At 47.5% G+C, this 7,584-nt stretch overlaps 1 pseudogene; it reads right to left on the reverse strand.

The window, feature by feature from the left end:
• Positions 1-704: 704 nt before the first annotated feature.
• LOC101289758 (60S ribosomal protein L26-like) lies at positions 705-2,341 on the reverse strand (annotated as a pseudogene).
• Positions 2,342-7,584: the final 5,243 nt, after the last annotated feature.

A 7,584-nucleotide genomic window follows, 5' to 3' on the forward strand; every position in this document is an offset into this window, starting at 1 on the left:
CTGCACTCCCTCCGTGAGACAGAAGCCTTTTATAACCCCTACCCCATGGGCGTCCTCTAAGCTCGTGTTGGTCCTGAAGGATTGCCTCCTGTCCCTCCATGTTCTTCTTTCCTGGCGGAGATCTTCAGATTGTCTCTTTTCTCCAGAGATGTTGACTTTTGCCTCAGAGGCATGGCCCTTACCTCGGGCAGCAACGGGAGGGTCATCGTCAGCACAGCGAGTACCAGGGATGCCAAGGACGATGGAAGGGGTGGCGCAGGGGATGCAAGACGTGGGAATTAGGACAACAAGGGGGGGATTTCTTAACAAGCTGTCAACTATCAAAATTGCCTGACAACGGTGTGAAACCTGCTCAGAAGGATGATAAAATGAGAACAGCCCCTCCTCTGTGCAGACTCCATAAGCATGTGCCTGTGTGAAGGTAGGGGATGAACCAAATGATCTTGTTAGGCTTCTGAGACGCCATGATTCCGCAGCCCTGGCTTATACAGCACCTTTCACGATGTTGTTGTGGCCCAGTTTCAGACAAGTTGTTTCATCTTATTTTACAGCCGAGAAATCTAGGTCACAGCATGTTGGACCATTTGCCCAAAGTTAAACTGAAAGCAGCCTTTGTCAGCTGTCTGCTGTCCTCGGAGGAGAGTCCAAAATTGGTGAAGTTCTGGTTTCTGGCTTATAATTAGCTCCCAGAAAATGATGACAGATCACCCTGCTACACTGAGGCCCATCTTCTTTTCCCAGGGACCTGACACAAAGTCCCTGTACCAGCAGCACACAGCTCTGTCTCTCGTTCTCATGCTGCTGGAGCTCGGAGGCTGCAGGAAGAGCAAACTGTGGCTGAGAGGAGCCTGGACCTCCTGCCCCTGCTCCTGCCCCTGCTCCCCTAGAGCTGAGTCTCCCGTGGGGGGGTGCGAGGTGCCCCATCTGGCTGAAGCCCACAGGCTTAGCTTTTGGAGGCCACTGAACCTCTGCTTGCATCCCTGGATTCTGGTGGAGCTCAGAGGTCACACTGTGGATAACTACCAGCTGTGAGTGTCTCAGAGAACCAGAGAGATGGCTTAGGAGCTTCTGATGATTCCTCCTTATGTCTTGGCTACTCTTCTTCATTTCAAAGTATTTAAGGCCATCTGCTTGGCCCTGGATTTTCTGGGGTGACCCTTGGATTGGGAGGGACCTCAAGCCCAAAAGTAGTCAAGTCCATTCACTGCTCACTCTGGTCCCAATTCTGGGAATCCCTCCCCAACACACACACACACACACACCCCACCTCCACATTCTCAAATTTTTATAAGGTCTTTCCAAAACCAAAGCCAAGCCTTGACTTCTGAGAGCACTGGGATCCTCCAGTGTCTGCAGTGCCACTCTGTGGCCACTAGCAACAGAGGCCGCCATCACTGTTCGTGTCAAGGCTGGAGGAAGGAAGCCCATCTTTTTTTTTAATTTATTTATTTACTTTTGGCTGCGTTGGGTCTTTGTTGCTGCGCACGCGCTTTCTCTAGTTGTGGCGAGTGGGGGCTACTCTTCGCTGTGGTGCGCAGGCTTCTCATTGCGGTGGCTTCTCTTGCTGCGGAGCAGGGGCTCTAGGCGCATGGGCTCAGCAGTCGTGGCTCATGGGCTCAGTAGTTGTGGCTCACGAGCTTAGTTGCTCCGTGGCACGTGGGATCTTCCTGGACCAGGGCTCGAACCCGTGTGCCCTGCATTGGCAGGCGGATTCTTAACCACTGCGTCACCAGGGAAGCCCGAGGAAGTCCATCTTGAAGACATAGTTTGATCCATATATGGATCATTAAGAGCGTTATGTGAATTGTATTTTCTTTGGTTCCCACCTTTTTTTTCATTTTAAGTTTTTAATGAAAGTTGTATATAAGAATACTTTATTCCTGATCTTCCCAATTGTTTCTCCCTTATATCTGCCCTTTTCCTCTCCTACCTGGCGAGATCGGCTTTACCTTCGAGGATCTTTGTGTGGTCTTTGTCCAGCTTTACTCTGGTGATGACCACCTTGCTGGGGTGAATGCCCACATGGACAGCCGTGCCATTAGCCTTCTCCCGCTGCACTCGTTCAATGTAGGTGACATATTTCTTCCTGTAAACCTGGACTACTTTGCCAATTTGCTGCCCTTTGTAGTGCCCTCATACAAGTGGAACTTCATCATACTTTCAGATGGGCATGGATCGGACACGGTACTTCCGTTTCAGCTCTTTAGAAAGAGGGGAAGACATAATCTTCCTGCGAATGTGGGAAGGCACATTGAAATGCCTTTTCCGGTTCTTGCTTCGGTCAGAAGTCACGAAGGGAATGAACTTCATTTTGGCCTCCGGCGCTTCAGCGATGGCCACAAAAGGGCTGGTACACATTTCTTACCATATTTACTACATTTCGTTAGGACACAGCAACACAGAGCGAAGAGCACGACCTGGGTTTGAATCCTGGCTCTGCCACTTGCAAGCCAGCTAACCTTGGACAAGTAGCTTAATTTCCCTGGAGCCTCATTTTCCTCATCTGTAAAATGGGAATAATTATATCCGTCTCCAAGGTTGTAGTGACGATAAGAGCTAGCACATGTAGAGCACCTGGCTTTTGTCTGGCACGTGGTAGGTGCTTAGTGAAGGTGGTGTGGACACCAGCAGTCAGGGTGTTTGGTGGGTGTCCTGATCAGGCTCCACCTCTCCCCATGTGAGGTGCTGCATCGTTCTCAACTTCCTGTTGGATGGGGGTGGGGGTTCCCCAGCTTGTCCAGGGGCCAACACTCCTCTGAATATCTGATTCCTGAGCTCCCACTGCCTGGCACCATACTTTGTTGCCCTGAGAAAGGCCACTGTCATGTTCCCTCCCACGCGGCTGGAACCCAAGCCCTCTGCTGGGCCCCAGCCCTATGGATGCATCGGTCCTTGGCCCCAGAAGCCTCCGGAACTCCTGGCTCCGTTAGGATTAGCGTATGATGTATGTTGGGTGTTTTCCCAGACATATCTCCCAAAATATCGTGACACAGTTATTTACTAGAAGAGAAAAAATTCTAGGGAAATTAAACTGCCTGGCTAGGAATGCTGATTGTTTTTCTTTCCTCTCATCTGTTTCTTAGGCAAAATAATCCATTTCTAAACCCCAAGCAGCTATGTTTCTAAATAAGCACATCCAGTATAATAAGCCTGATAAATGATAGTATTAACTCTGACTAGCTAGGGTCAGGCAAAGTGCCAGGCTCAAGCACCAGAGAATTTCTCTCAGGACCTCTTGAATCGAGACATCTGCTGTTACCTCTAGGGTAACTCAGCACTTTTATCAGGCTCTAAACAATCAATCCCTTCCACGCCATGCTGGAGGCAGCTGGTAAAGTGTGGGCCAGGGCACGGTATGATTTTTATTTCGGATGGAATGAAGGTCTAATTGAATGCTTGCACAATTGCATTCCAGCCTGGAAAATCTACCTGCTGGTTTCACCACCAGCTGAGAGTTCTCAGAAGCAGGTGACACTCTCCACAATAGCAGTGGCGATTTCATGAAACTGAAAGTGAAGCCGAAGGTGGCTCCTGATTTGATTCCCCCTTCAGCATCTCTTGCTCATAACGCCAGTGACGGAGGAGAGACAGCTGTTGCCTTCCACACCACCTGCAGCTTAGTCACCCCAAGTGATGTACACATGCATAACCAGCCTCATCTCGAAATAAGGGAGGGAATCAGAAATGTAGTGAGGGGGTGTCTGCTTGCCGCTGCACCCCTTCTGCTTCCTTTTTCTTTTAGTCTATTGCGCTATTGTTAATTCTTTTCCTCCCACACAAAAATGATCACACTCATGTTCCTTTCATGGTTTCCAGTAGAAACCATACTTATTTTCCAGAACATTTCTCCATTTTTTCTTTGCCCTAAAGCACGAGCATTAAGTCGGAAGTGGTTCCAGATTCATAAACAAAGGTTTGTGACTTTCATAAGACGACAATGACTAAGTTCTTCCCTAATCAGAATGAGATTCTGAGTCAGAGTTTTAATTTTGCTTGTTGAACTATTGGTGTTACTGCTCTAGGAGTTTTTACATCAATTAAAACAAACGTAACCAGAAAAGGATGTCCATATGGGGGAGAGGCTAAGTAAATGAGAGAATGATCCACACCGAACAGCCAAGAACACTGAATAGCTATTAAAAAGGGTAGCCATGGGGCTGCCCTGGTGGCGCAGTGGTTGAGAATCTGCCTGCTAATGCAGGGGACACGGGTTCGAGCCCTGGTCTGGGAAGGTCCCACATGCTGCGGAGCAACTGGGTCTGTGAGCCACAATTACTAAGCCTGCGCGTCTGGAGCCTGTGCTCTGCAACAAGAGAGGCCGCCATAGTGAGAGGCCCGCGCACCGCGATGAAGAGTGGCCCCCGCTCGTCACAACTAGAGAAAGCCCTCGCACAGAAACGAAGACGCAACACAGCAAAAATAAATAATAAATTAATTAATAAACTCCTACCCCCAACATCTTCTTAAAAAAAGGACAGGAAAGGACCAAGGGATCACAACATGCGTAGGGGGCAGAAACTGGGGGCACCTAGGTGGACATCCTTTGGGTGGAGGAGGTCCAGGCATCTTGATTGACGGCTCCACCAGACTGCATCTGTTAGGGGAAACGTAGCTCCTCCAAAGCAAATTGGCGATGCTGTCACCGGATTCAGGGTGATACCAAAACAGCAAAACAGCACATGACCACCATGCCCTCTTAAAAAAAAAAAAAAAAAAAAAGTGTAGCCATGAAAATTGTTAAATTTTTTAAAAAATCAAATTACGTAACCTGATCTCACTTTTGTAGGCATAGAAGTACATGTGCATGTGTAGGTGCTCAAAATGCACAGAAAGGAGCCTGGGGAATTGCACAGGGAGCACCTACTGTGGGTGGCACACACTAGGGAGTGGGAGTGCAGAGTTAGGGGCAGGTATGTTTCCTGGATTACTTCTATGTCACCGGATCTATTACAAGAAGAGTGTATCACATCTGTAATATATATGTGTACACGTACATACATACATGCATGAGTAAGTATGTATGTACATGAAGGAGAACAGTAACTGCAAATTTAGTTCACTTCCATAATGTTCATATAGTGGTATTACCACTCTCGGAGGCTGGAAACTGTTCCTCCTCTTTAGCTGATGGACTTTGGGAGCCTCTGTCTCTCCTTTACTGCAATGACTCCCACTTTGAACGCAGATTAGTATCACTCAGGAGCCCAGGCCACATTCTGGGCCAGTTAAGTCGGGATCTCTTCGAGTGAGACCGGCTCCAGCATTTTACAAGGCTCCCGGGGCAATTTCAGTGTGAGACCAAAGTTGAGAACCACTGCCTTCCTCTGTAAACCCCTCAAGGGTAGGGTCTGTGTCTGGTTTTGTCCTCAAAGCACCTAAGTTAGTGACTTACGTTGATATAATGAAGAGATCTGGACCCTCCAATATTCTCAGAGGGAGAAAAAAATCATAACAACCAGGAACTGACTAACATGTTAGAACCGTCTAAAGCACACGGATTCACAGTAACCAACAGAGAGCATCACACTTCTACGGATGCCCTCAGGGTCAGCTGACCGCTTGGATATGCATCTTTTTGTGTATACACACACGCATGTACGTGCGCGCGCGCACACACACACACACACACCCTGTGCTGGGTTTCTAGCCCGTCCCTGAATTTGGTGCAGCGCTTCTTTGGCCGGGTCATAGCCCAGGAGGGGAAAGTGAAAGCCCTCAACCAGCTGTGCCCTTCGTTGATGTCAGCAAGAAGACGACTGTAAAATGAATCTCTAAATCTCCGTTGAGCAGAAGGCCACCTTGGAAGGACCCTCGTCCTCCTCATGACTGCGTCCCATTTTTCCTGAGACATTTCCTAATCGGGCCCGGCTTTTCCTTGGAACTCATTAACACACACTCATGAAAAGAGAACTCTGAAAATTTGAAGTTCTTCTGAAATATCTGGGTTTTGTCTTGCATGTGGTGCCAAAGGCCCCTCCTCCCCCAGCACAGCTGGTGTTGCTGGCTTTGGCGGCCGCATCTAAAACTCTGTAGCTTTAGATGTTATTGATCCTCGGCCCACCAGGCCTGTTAAAAGGAGTTAACATGAGGGCAGAGGGCCCATTTTTATTGGGTAGCACACCTGGAATTATCCATACTTGATACAGTGCTCTGAGCAGCCATGTGGTTACATTGATTGTCTAGCTGTCAGTCTCCTGACGACAAGATTTCAGGGGCAGAATGTCTGGTGTATGAGTGGATTATAATTCCATTATAAATATCCCTGCTAATATATTCATGAGGCACTTTTTAAAATAATTTATATAACACTCTTAAGTTACCTTGTGTCTTTATTTAATTGGTACTCGATGCTTGTAATATTGCTCCATTTTCAAATCTTCTTAGGGTTCTATTGCTTTTTTTTTTTTAACAGTTATTTACTTGTCTGCGCCGGGTCTTAGTCGTCACGTGCGGGATCTTTAGTTGCAGCATCTTTAGTTGTGGCATGCGGAATCCTTAGTTGTGGCATGTGGGATGCAGGTTCCCCAACCAGGGATCGAACCCGGGCCCCTGCATTGAGAGCTCGGAGTCTTAGCCACTGGACCACCAGGGAAATCCCTTAGGGTGCTATTGCTTTTTTTTTTTTTTTTTTAGGGTGCTATTGCTTTTTAAAAATATCCCATCAGGTCACAGTATCACAACAGATTTTGTGAAATCATATCACTTGCTGAACCTCTAAAATGTATGAGCTTACGTATTTTAAACTCAAGAAACTCCCCAATTATTTGGAACAGTATCTGCCTTTTACATCATTTAGGAGCACATATATTTTTATGAGCTTACAATTCCAAACACAGGAAAAATAGTGGTCTTAAATCTCAGTATTCTGGAGGAAAACTACATTAAATCAGCCACGTGGAGTATTTCCTCCGTAACCGCGCAAAAGTTACAAACTTTTCCTCAAGACGGAAACTAAACTTGAGAGAAAACCATGGCTCCCTTTGGCACATCTCCTCTTAGGGTGGCATCTTCTGAGCCACCTCCACCAGCTGGCGTCCCCTCACCCGGCCACACAAGTGTGTTTGTTCATATCAACTCCTGCACATGATCTGCATCATTTAATACATATATCTCCTGCTTTTTTCATTCATTTGATACTCTATTCATGGTTGGAGTGGTTTCTTGCATAGTAACTGCTTATGGAAACTTGTGCTAAAACACAGGTCTTCCCTTTTCCTCCTGGTTCTCTCAGAGGCTCTGCCTTTCTAGAAGCCACTGTCCATCAGCATCCAGCCCACCCCTCCCTTCCCACCCTGCACTGGTTTCCCTTTCTGGCTTTAGAAATCCTGGGAGAGACTGGATGGGAATCAGCATCAGTGCCCCAGGAGAAATCCCCACACCCAAGGACGGGTCAGGACCACGGCAGCAACACACATGTGGTGGCCCCCTTCTCTTCTTAGAATAAAGACATCACTCAACAAGCACCAGATAAGTAAAGGAGGAAGAGTAAGCCAACAGTTAATCATGACTTTGCCTTTGTGGCCACAATTTTATGTGTCTGATCAGCCCCACTTCTCTGTTGGTTCTGAAGCTAAGGCAGCTCCT

The sequence above is a fragment of the Orcinus orca genome, chromosome 18, assembly GCF_937001465.1.
Source record: "Orcinus orca chromosome 18, mOrcOrc1.1, whole genome shotgun sequence".
NCBI classification, from domain to species: Eukaryota; Metazoa; Chordata; class Mammalia; order Artiodactyla; family Delphinidae; genus Orcinus; species Orcinus orca.